General features: G+C 35.5%; 1 protein-coding gene across 5 annotated transcripts in view; it reads right to left on the bottom strand.

Annotated features, from left to right (window-relative positions):
• The window catches only part of SENP6 (SUMO specific peptidase 6), a 115,969-nt gene that overhangs the window by 93,810 nt on the left and 9,366 nt on the right, over positions 1-12,793 (bottom strand). The gene's annotated exons all lie outside the window — the stretch shown is intronic.

Here is a 12,793-nt window from a genome sequence, read left to right as displayed (position 1 = left end):
AACAGAGGTGGAGCATATGAGTATGTATAAAATATATAAAAACCAACCCTGTATGTCCATATTTGATCACTGATCGAATTACTACCTGTTACTTTGTTATTTTGTTTATAAATCATTTATGAGAACTATATCCAGACACTAGCCTTTTCTTTACTTAAGTCAATCATCTCGGCCTTTTAACAGAAGAGAAATCAATGTTTTCTGCGTTGACAATATGGTGAACTCAATGTCCAGGAAAATCCTCTAGATCAGAACACCACATATACTCATGATGAGTTTTAAAATTTTAAGTGAGTGGCTAAAACCCTCTGAAACCATAAAAAACCAGAAAGTGGGAACTGAGAGATAAATGAGTTCTGAAGCTGGCATTTGTCTCAGAGTCAAAAACCTGATGGCCTAGATCCTGGGCTTTAAGATCAAGTTTGGGATGCCAGCAAGATGAGAGGTTAAACTGATGACCAGAAGATCTGAAGGGCAACCTTAAAATTAGGTGAACTAGGAGAAAAAAAGAAACTGAAAGAAAGTAGGAATAATTCTGATGTCTTTCCTTTGCTCTGGGCTTTTAGGTTAAACTGATGACAAAGTGTATTTACCTCATGGTTAGGGAATTCCTAACCACAAGCTCACAATTACTCAGGTTTGGGACCAGAATTTTCATAACCATAACCTACAGGACCCAGGAAAGTCTATAATTAAAACAGTCTCACAAGAGGCTGAGTATCACTAGATGTTGGAAAAATGCAAATCAAAACTATAATGAGATACTCAGTCATTAGGATAGCCATTATTTTTAAAAAACATGAAATAGTAAGTGTTGGTAAGAATGTGGAGAAACTGGAAATTCTGTGCATCGATGGTGGAAATGTAAAACAGTGCAGCCACCATGGGAAATTCGGCAGTTCCTCAGAGTTAAACAGAATTACCCTATGTTCCAGAAATCTCATTTCTAGGTTTGTACCCAAAATAACTGGGACAGCACGGACTCTGATACTTACACACCAACATTCATAGTAGCATTAATCACATAGCCAAAGGTGAAAACAACTCAAATGTCCAGCAAAAGATGAATAAATAAATAAAATGTTCTGTGTATATATGCATATACATACATACACAGAGGAATATTATTCAGCCATAAAGGAATCAAATTCTGATACATGCTACAACATGGATGAACCCTGAAAACATTACAATGAGTTAAACAAGCTAGCCATAAAATAACATATATTGTATGACTCCACTTATATGAGGTATCAAGGATGGGCAAATTCAGAAGCAGAAAGTGCGACAGAGGTTAACACGGGTTGGAGAAGGAAAAGAATGGAGAGTTATTTTTTTAATTGGCATATGGTTTTTGTTTGGGATGATGAAAAAGTTCTGGAAATGAATGGTGGTAATGATTGTACAACATTATGAAAGTACTTAATGACAATCCAAATTGTACACTTGAAAATGGTTAAAATTGTAAATTTTGTTATGTATATTTCTGCTACAATGAAAAACTATTTTTAAAGCCCCACCCTGCAAAAAGCCTCTATGTGACTAACAGAATCAAATATAAATCCTCTCTAAAAATTTCAATGCAGCCTCAAAAAGAGTTTCAAAGAATAGGAGTTCACAACCAAAATTATGAAATGGGAAGGAAGAAGTCACTATGAGCAAATCTGAAACTTCTTTACATGTATACTGGGGTTGGACAAATAATAGCGTATAATGGATGCAAGGTTTCTCCCTGTCAGAGAAAGAGGTTACAAATAAGCAACAGAAAAGAAAACCAGAATGAACTCTGTTTATTCTAATGGTACTAGAGAAAGAGATATCAGTATGAATCCATATTTGTTTGACATATATACAGATAGGTAAAAGAACAAATATAGGTATGTCTTGTAGCATGGGTTAGTATACAGAACTAAGGCTCTCTTCTCTGAGAGGTCTAAAAAGCAGTGACAGCCTAGTGGCAACAAGTACACTTACAGCCAGATCCTGATTTTTAAATATCATTCTCTAATAAACGGAGCTCAGGCTCCTAGAAGAAATGACTGATTCTAAGGATGGGGCAGGGAAAATACAAGATAAACCTGGAATATTCTGTATACTAGGAAATAAGGAGGTTCTTTTTCCAAAAAAAAAAAAAAAAAAAAAAAAAAAAAAAAAAAAAGATGGAGGAATATCAAAAGGTTACAGGAGCCAAACTGAACCTCCCAATAGTTGAACAAGGGTGAAACAATTTTAGCAAAAATAAGCAACAGTATTGAATTATAACTCCCAAAAGTAAACAAATATTCACAAAGTCATACTGACATAAATGACTGAATGAATAAATAACTAAATGGGAAAAAGGGACATACTTTCCTTAAAAAAGAATTCCAAATGATATATGCACAAACTCTTTCCTATAAGAGATGAAACTTAATTCCCTTTCCCTTCAGTATAGACTGGACTTGGTAACTCACTTACAAGCATCGACTACAGAAAGGGAAAAAAGTCAATTGACAGTGATATCTGACAATCACTACCTCAGCCATAATTAAGGTTAAAATCAAAAGTGACGTCTTATTCACAGGATGTAGTATTTAATATAATGTGATGAAAATGCCACTTCAGCTCTGTGGTCTTCTTCCCAAAAACCCATAATGCCAGTTAATCATGAGAAAACATCAGATAAACTGAGAAACAGTCTACAAAATACCTGACTAGTATGCTTTTAAAAAGGAAGGAAAGATTAAGAAACTATTATAGATCAGAGGAGACTAAGGAGATGTAACGATCAAAATGCGGTATCCTGGATTGGACCTTGGAATAAGAAAAGGACATTAGTGAAATAACCAGGGAAGTGCAAATAAAGTCTGTAGTTTGGGTAATAGTATTATAGTTATGTTAATTTCCAAGTTTTTAACAAATGTACTATGATCATATAAGGTGCCAACATTAAGAAAAAATGAATAGTATATAGAAACTATGACATCTTCGAAACCTGTCTATGAATTTAAAATTATTCCCCAAAAAGAACATTAAAAAATCAAAAGTAAAATGAACCTGTTTTAAAAAAAGATGGTTAGGTGAAAGTTATGCTACCAAGACAGAAAAGGTAATTAAACTATAATGATTTCTAAGCTAATGAAGACTCATAATCGAGCAACTAGTATCCATCAACTAGGCAAAAAAGGCCACGAGGCAGCGAAAAGTCAAGAAATGTTTATTATTTATGCACTAAAGGAGCTAGGGTTCTAAACACACAATTCTAACACATCTAGTCATATGATTTCCCAATCCACAGATTAGAACCTCTAAATGTATAAATAAAAGGACAATAACCTCGAGAAAGTGATTACTGCCAATAAAAAAAAGTAAGTTAGAAAAAACAAACACATTTTTAAAACATAAGTTTAGGGCAACTTACAGTAGGAGCAAAACCTTAAATCCTTAAAAGTCCTGGAGAGCATTTCACATTTCAATATCCTGCTATAGCTGACGTTAGTAATAATGAGAATAGAAAATTATGTCCACTAAACTCCACTTACAAAATTAAGTGGAAGAAGAGATAAAGGTTAAGAAGAGATCCCAGTAAGTATCACAAATCAAATAAATGCATTTTTCTCCATATGCTTCACTAAAATGACAGTAAAGGAAGGAGAGGAGAAAAAGTAGAAACCCTTAAGAACAAAAAGAAAAGCAAAAAGGAGATAACAGTAAATGAGAGATGTAACTAAACTGAAAGATGAAAACGTGATGGATGGGGAGGCACTGACTTAGTTGACTAGAGAAAACACACCTAAATACCTACAAGGGCACAAATATTACCAAACTGACACAAGAAGATTTGAACACTGCTGCATCAATAAAAGAAACTGAATTATTACAAATATTTCCATAAAGAAATATTCAGGCCCAAAAGACCTCTCTAGTAATTTTTTTATACAGGTTATTTTTATTTCACAGTAAGTAATTTCATCCTATTTTTTAAGTAAACTCTACCCCCAACATGGGGCTCAATCTTACAACCCCAAGTTCAAGAGTCACATGCTCTAATGACTGAGTTAGCCAGGTGCCCCTATAGTAATTTCTTTCAAGCTTTTAAGAAAGAGCAACACATTTATTTTCCCAGAAAATAAAAGAAGGGAAAATACCCTGCACTGACTTCGCAAAGTAAGAGTATCTGGATTCCAAACCTGACAATGACACCCAAGGAAGGAAAATTACCACTCTCTCATGGAGACAAATATAAAATCCTAAATAAAGTATCAGCAAATCAAATCCAGTAATATGTAAAGAAAAATATATACTAATCGAGCAGAGTTTATTCCAAAAGAATCAACATTTAAAAATCATAAATATAGGGGCGCCTGGGTGGCGCAGTCGGTTAAGCATCCGACTTCAGCCAGGTCACGATCTCGCGGTCCGTGAGTTCGAGCCCCGCGTCAGGCTCTGGGCTGATGGCTCAGAGCCTGGAGCCTGTTTCCGATTCTGTGTCTCCCTCTCTCTCTGCCCCTCCCCTGTTCATGCTCTGTCTCTCTCTGTCCCAAAAATAAATAAACGTTGAAAAAAAAAATTTTTTTTAAATAAAAAAAAATCATAAATATAATTCACAAAACAAATACTTTGCAACAAACAGAAAACAGTAACAAATACTGTTTAGGGGCACCTGGGTGGCTCAGTCAGTTAAGTGCCTGACTCCTGATTTTGGCTCAGGTCATGATTTCACAGTTCCTGAGTTAGAGCCCAGCGTTGGGCTCTGCGCTGACAGTGCGGAGCCTGCTTGAGATTCTCTCTCTGCCTCTCCCCTGCTTGTGTGTTCTCCCTCTCCTTCTCTAAATAAACTTCTAAAAATTTCTTTAAAAATTAAAAACATAATTTTTAAAAATTTAATAAATACAGTAGACATTAATCCAACTACATCAATAATCACTCTGAACATCAATGGTTTAGGTGCACCAATCAAAAGACAAGAGTTGTCAAAGTGGATCAAACAACAGACCCAACCATATGCCATCTACAAGAAACATACTTCAGACACTAAATAAACAAATGGACACATACAGATTAAAAGTAAACAGATGGGGAAAGATATACCACACTAACAATAATCAAAAGAAAGCAGGAGTAGCTATGTTTTCAGACAAAGCAGATGTAAAAGCAAGGAAAGTTATTAGACATAAAGAAGGGCATTACATAATGTTAACAGAGTCAATTTTCTTTAATTTTTTAGTATTTATTTTTGAGAGAGAGAAAGCTCACCTGTGCAAGTGGGCCAGAGAGAGAAAAGGCACAGAATCTGAAGCAGGCTCCAGCTCTGAGCTGTCAGCACATAGGCCGATGAGGGGCTTGAACCCATGAACCATGAGATTATGACCTGAGCTGAAGTAGGATGCTTAACCATCTGAGCCACCCAGGCACCCCAACAGAGTCAATTTTCAATGAAGACATAACAATCCCTAATATGTATGTACCTAACAACAGTGTTAAACTATATAAGGCAGAATCTAGTAGAATTCCAAGAAGAAAACAGAAGACCTGTTATAATAATTGGAAACTGTAACATTCCTGTATTAGAAATGGACTGTGACAGTGGGCAGAAAAATCACTGAGAACAAAGTTGAACTCAATAATACCACCAACCAACTGGAGATGATGGACATCTACAGACCACTTCTTCATCCAACAACACAAAAATACACATTTTTCCCAAGCTCACATGGAACGATTACTAAGACAGACTACATTCTGAGCCATAAAACACTTTAACAAATTTACAGAAACAGAAATCACACGTCTGCTCTGAGATCACAACAGGATTAAACTAGAAATCTGTAAGTGAAAGGCTAGAAATCAACAAATGGAAAATTCCAAAATACGTGGAAGATTAAAACACCTCTAAATAACAAATGGATCAATGAAGAAACTTCAAAATAAATTTAAAAATATTTTGAACTAAATAAAAATGAAAGCACAACTTACCAAATTTGAGAGATATAGTGAAAGCAGTATACACAGGGAAATTTATAGCACTGAAAGCATGTATAAAGAAATATCTCAACTACATCACCTAAGCTTCTATCTTAGGAAGCTAGAAAAAGAGCAGTTCAAAACTGAAGCATAAGAAAAGAAATAATACAAATTAGGGCATAAATCAATGAAACTGAATAGGGAATCAATCAAAAAAAAAAATCAACAAAACCAAAATCTGGTTCTTTAAAGACTAATATAATCCATAAGCTGCCAGCCAGGCTAATTAAAAAGAGGGAAGACATAGGGATACCTGGGTGGTTCACTCAGTTAAGCATCCAACTCTTAGTTTCAGCTCAGTTGATCATCTCATGGTTCTCTGACAGCATGGAGCCTGCTTGGGATTTTCTTTCCCCCTCCCTCTCAAAATAAATAAACTTTAAAAAAAAAAAAAAAGGCGGGGGGGAGGGAAGACACAAATTACTAGTATCATAAATGAAAAAGGAACATCACTACAGATCTCATAGATATTAAAAGAATAAAGGAATAGTATTAACTCCACATCCAAACTTAATAACCCAGATGAAATGGACCACTTCCTTGAAAGATACAAGCTGCCAAAACTCACACAAAAAGAAACAAATGATCTACATAAGCCTCTATCAAAGAAACGTAATCAATAATTACTTTCCAAAACAGAAAACACCACGCCCAGACGGGTTCACTAGTGAATTCTACCAAATATTTATGGAAGAAATTGTATTAATTCTCTATTATCTCTTTCAGAAGATAGAAGCATTCTATGAGACCAACAGCACCCTAGCATCAAACCAGATAGAGACATTTACTAACAAATTGAATCCAGCAATGTGTAAGAATTATGCACCATGACCAAATGGGATTTGTCCCAGCTTTGCTGGACTGGTTCATCATTCAAAAAGTAATGTAATCCATTTCATCAATAGGCTGAAAAAGAAAAGTCATACAATCCTATCGATAGAGGCAGAAAAAGCACTTGATGAAATTCAACTCCTATTCATGATTTTTAAAACTCAGTAAACGAGGAATACGGAGGAACTCCCTAAACTTAATAAAGAGCATCTACAAAAATCTACAGCCAACATCATACATAATGGTGAGAAACTGAAGCTTTTCCACTGAGATCAGGTACAAGGGAGGAATGACCTCTCATCATTCCTTTTCAATAATGCACTGGAAATTTTGCTAATTCAATAAAACAAGAGAAGGAAAAAAGAGAGCTATAGATTGGGAAAGAAGAAATAAAACTTTGTTCAGAGATGATATTTCCACATAAAATCCAAAATAATCCATCAAAAAAAATGCAACTAAGAAGCAATTATACTGTCTGAAGAATATAAGATTAATACAAAAAGGTCAATTGCTTTCAAATATACCAATAATAAAAAAGTGGAATTTGAAATTAAAAGCACAATACCACTTATATTAGCATGCCCCAAAATATAATACTTAGCTGTAAAGCTAACAAAATATGTACAAGAGCTATAAGGAAAACTACAAAACTCCAATAAATGTAATCAAAGTAGAACTAAATATCATGGATAGCACGACTCAATATTGTCAAGTTACCAATTCTTCCCAACATTATCTACAGATTTAATGCAATTGCAATAAAAATCTCAGCAAGTTATTTTGTAGATAGTGAGAAGCAGATTATAAATTTATGTGGAGAGGCTAAAGACCCAGAATAGCCAACACAGTATTTACGAAGAACAAATCTGGAAGACTAACACCACCCAACTTTGAGTCTTACTATAAAACTACAGTAATCAAGTCAGTGTGGTGTTGGCAAACGAATAGACAAATCAGTAGAAAAGAACAGAGAACCCAGAACAGACCCACGTGAACATAATTAGTTGATCTTTGACAAAGGAACAAATGCAATACAACGTAAGAAAAGTTAGTCTATTCAAAAAAATGGTGCTGAAACAACTGGACATCCACATGCAACAAAATGACTCTAGACACAAACCTCACATCCTTCAAAAAAATTAATTCAAAATGGATTGCAATGGAAAACTATAAAACTCCTACAACGTAACATAAGAGAAAACTTAAATAACCTTGAGTATGACAATGACTTTTTAGATACAACACCCAAGGCACAATCCATGAAAGAATTAATAAGCTGGACTTGATTAAAATTAGGCACTTCTGCTATGCAAAAGACAACATCAAGAAAATGAGAAGACAAACCAGGCTGGGAGAAAATATTTGCAAAACACACATCTGATAAAGGATTGTATCCAAAATATACAAAATACTCTTAAAGTCATTAAAAAGAAAACAAATTTAAAAATGGGCCAAGGAGCACCTGGATGGCTCAGTCAGTTAAGCGGCTAAATTCGTCTCAGGTCATGACCTTGTGGTTCGTGAGTTCAAGCCAAGTATTGGGCTCTCTGCTGTCAGCACGGAGCCCACTTCAGATCCTCTGTCTGTCTCTCTCTCTCTCTCTCTCTCTCTCTCTCTCTCTCTCTCTGCCCCTCCTGCTTGTTAAAAAAGGAGGAGGAGGAGGGGGGAGAAGGGGGAGGAGGAGAAAAATGGGCCAAAAGAGGGGAGGAGGGTTGCAGGACAGGCAAAATGGGTGAAGGGGAGTAGATACAGGTCTTCTATTGTGGAATGAATAAATCACAGGAATAAAAGGCACAGCACAGGGAATACAGTCAATAGTACCACAGGAGCATTGTATGGGGACAGACGGTAGCTATACTTGTGGTGAGCATAATAGATTTGTGGAATCACTATGTTATGCACCTGAAACTAATGTAACACCGTGTGTCAACTATTCTACAATTTTTTTTAAAAGGAAGGGGCCTTGGATATCTCAGCTGGTTGAGCATCCAACTCTTGAAATCAGCTCAGGTTGTGAGATCAAGCCCCACGTCAGGCTCTGCCCTGAGCATGGAGACTGCTTAAGATACTCTCTCTCTCTCCCTCTCTCTCTGTCCTTCCCCCCACTTGCACGCATGCATGCTCTCTCTCTCAAAATAAACAAATAAACATTAAAGGGGCGGGGCAAAGACCTTAACAGACACCTCACCAAAGAAGATAGAGATGACAAATAAGCGCATGAAAAGATGCTCCACATCATCGGTCATCAGGGATATGCAAATTAAAACAATGAGAAACGCTCCCATTAAAATAGCTAAAATCTGGAATACTGACAACATCAACTGCCGGTAAGGATGTACAAAAAGAATTCTCACTCATTGCTAGTGGGAACACAAAATGGTATGGTTTGGGATTTCTTACAAAACTACACATACTGTTACCATACAGCAAATGCACTCCTTGGTATTTAACTTGGTATTTAAGGAATTAAAAACTTACATCCACACTAACATCTACACACAAATGTTTATAGCAGTTTTATTTTAACTGCCAAAACTTGGAAACAACTAAGGTGTCCTTCAGTAGGTGAATGGATAAATTATGGTGCATTCAGAAAATGGAATATTATTTCCCTAAGAAGGAATGAGCTATCAAGCCATGAAAAAACATGAAGAAAACTTAAATGCATAACTACATACTATATGATTTCAACTATATGACATTCTGAAGAAGGCAAAACTATGGGGACAGTAAAAAGATCAGTACTTGCCAAGAGTATTTTGGGGGAGGCAGGTTTAAAGAATGAATAGGTGGAGCACTGAATTTTATGGTACTGAAAATACTCCATATGATATTATGATGATGGATACATGTCATTATACATCTCTCCAAACTCACAAATTATATACAACAGCAAGAGTGAATTACACTATATATATGAACTTTGGGTGATTATGCTGTGCCAATGTAGGTTTATCAATTGTAACAAATATACCACTCTGTTGGGAGATATTGATATGGGTGGAGGCTATGCACATGTGGGAGTAGAAGGTACATGGGAAATCTGTGTACCTTCCTCTCAACTTTGCTGTGAACCTAAAACTGCTCTTAAAAAAAAGTCTTTAAAAAAATAAATAAGTAAATACTTTGCACGGTTAGGGAAAAAAAAAAAAGCCTGTTTTGGTTTTTTTTCCAATTTCACTGAGATGTAATTGTCATATAACACTGTATAAATTCAAGGTGTACACCATAATAACTTGAATTACATATATTGTGAAATGATCACCACAATAAGTTCAGTTAACATCCAACACTTAATAGAGATAAAAAACATAAAGTTATTTTCCTGGTGATGACAACTCATCACATAAGAGAACTCATGAGAACTTTTTTCTTGTGATGATCTACTGTCAACAACTTAAAAAAAAAAACCCATACAGATGTTAACTAGAGTCATCATTTTGTACATTAAATCCTCAGTACTGGAAGTTTGTACCTTTTAACCACCTTCTCTAAGTCCCCAACCCTCACCTCACTTCCTGCCTCAATAACCACAAATCTGATCTGTTTAAGATTCCACATATAAGTGAAATCATACAGTATTTGTCTTTCTCTGACTTCTCTCACTTAATATAATGCCCTCAAGGTTCATACATGTTGTCTCAAATTGCCAATGTCCTTGATTTTTATGGCTGAGTAATATTCCACAGTATATAAGTATGTATATGACTATATCTTTATCCATTCCTGGTCAACGGATTTTAGGCTTTTTAAATGTCATGGCTATTATAAATAATGCTGTGAACATCTGGGTGCAGCTATCTTTTTGGTACTTTTTTCTTAAGTTTTTACATAGTGTAATATTAATTTCACTTGTATAATATAGTGATTCCACACTTCCATACAACACCTGGTGCTCATACAAGTGTACTCCTTAATCCCCATCACCTATTTCACCCATCCCTCCATCCATCTCCCCCCTGACATTGTTTCCTTCGATATATTCCCAGAAGTGGAATGATGAATGATGTTGAACACCTTTTCATGTACCTGTTGGCATCTGTATGTCTTCTTTGGAAAAATGTCTATTCAAGCACTTTGTCCATTTTTAATTGGATTATTTGGGGGTTTTGGTAATGAGTTGTAGGAGTTCTTTCTATATTTTAGATATTAATCCCTTATAATATAAGACTTACAAATACTTAATAGAGTCTTTAAAATACTTTTTCAGTATAAAGAAAACATAATATATACACTATAAATAGACTTCCAAATTCTGTTAACCCAGCCTGTATACCTGACTGGCATTCTCCTGCTGCCATAAAACTAATAAAACAAAAAAGTTATAATACAAAGGACCAATAAGACCAAAGGATTTCTTACATCACGAAAAGCACAAGCCATTGGGAAAAAAAACAACAAATGACTACATTACATTAAAAAATTCTGTTCAAGGGTCTCCTGGGTGGTTCACTCTGTTAAGTGTCTAACTCCTGATTCCGGCTCCAGTCATGATCACACGGTTTGTGAGGTCAAGTCCCCTATCGGGTTCTGCGCTGACAGCATGGAGTCTGCTTGGGAGCGCTCTCTACCCCCTTCTCTCTCTGCCCCTCCCCTATTTGCATGCACGCTGCCTTTCAAAATAAATAAAAAATAGAAATAAAAAATTCTGTTCACAAAATTATTCATTAAAAAATAAGTAATAATTTCATAAGATGTGTGTTTAATCCATAAATTCAGCGAAAGTTTTTTATCCAGAGTATATAATAGAGAACTCCAAAATTCCAAGAGAATGCCTATTTTAGGCAGAAGATATGAATGAATTAAGAACAGAAACACATACACACAAAAACAAAAGCACAAAAAGAAACTCATAGTATATTTTGTTTACTTTACTCAAGAGCCCGAAGCTCACAGAACAGGGATTAGCTCCAGCTTGGCACTCAATATTTTTTGTTCAATGAACAAGGAGTATTTTTTTTTAATTTTTAATGTTTATTTTTGAAAGAAGGAGAAAGAGAGAGAAAGAGTGTGTGCTAGCGGGCGAGGGGCACAGATAGAGGGAGACAGAGACTTGGAGGCAGACTCCCTGCTATCAGCGCAAAGCCTGACCTAAGGCTGTAACTCATGAACCATGAGATCATGAGCCAAAGTCAGATGCTCAATGGACTGAGCCATCCAAGCACCCAGGAATATATATGTTTTTTAATGAGCAATAAAGATACTCAATCTCACTACAGACCAGAATATTATAAATTAAAACCACCATCTGATAACCCCATCAGACTGGCAAAAACTAAAACATCAAACATTATGAAGTGGGTGATGATGTGTATAACTGGAAAATTTAAAAACTGTTAATCAAACCACTCTGGAGACCAATTTGACAATATCTACATAAAGCTGGAACTGTACATGACCCAATGATTCCATCGCTTAAGGGATACACTAGATCAGGTGTCAGTGAAGTATGGCCCAGCTAAATATGGACTACTGCCCGTTTTTATGAGACCTAAAAGCTAAGATGGCTTTAACATTTTTAAATGGTTGAAGGGAAAAAAAAAAAAAATCAAAACAATGTTTCGTAACACATAAAAATTATAAAAAAATTCAAATTTGAGTATCCATCATGTTTTACTGGCACACAGCCACATTTGTTTACTTATGTCTCATCTATGACTGCCTTCTTACTAAAATAGCAGCATTGAGTAATTGGAACAGAGAGTGTTCAGACTGCAAAGTGTAAAAACATTTACTATCTGGCCCTTTAAACAGAAAGTTTGCTGACCTCTGCCCTACAGAAACACACACACACACACACACACACACACACACACACACGCGCGCGCGCGCGCACAAGGAAATGTACTTTTAAAAGATTTCATAGTAGCAATATGAAACATATGAAGGTATACATAGTAGCAATGTATATAATAATAAAAAGGTGGCTACAACCTAAACTTCTACAAATGGGAATGTA

The sequence above is a fragment of the Prionailurus viverrinus genome, chromosome B2 (assembly GCF_022837055.1).
Source record: "Prionailurus viverrinus isolate Anna chromosome B2, UM_Priviv_1.0, whole genome shotgun sequence".
NCBI classification, from domain to species: Eukaryota; Metazoa; Chordata; class Mammalia; order Carnivora; family Felidae; genus Prionailurus; species Prionailurus viverrinus.
This window is presented reverse-complemented; position numbering and strand designations above follow the sequence as displayed.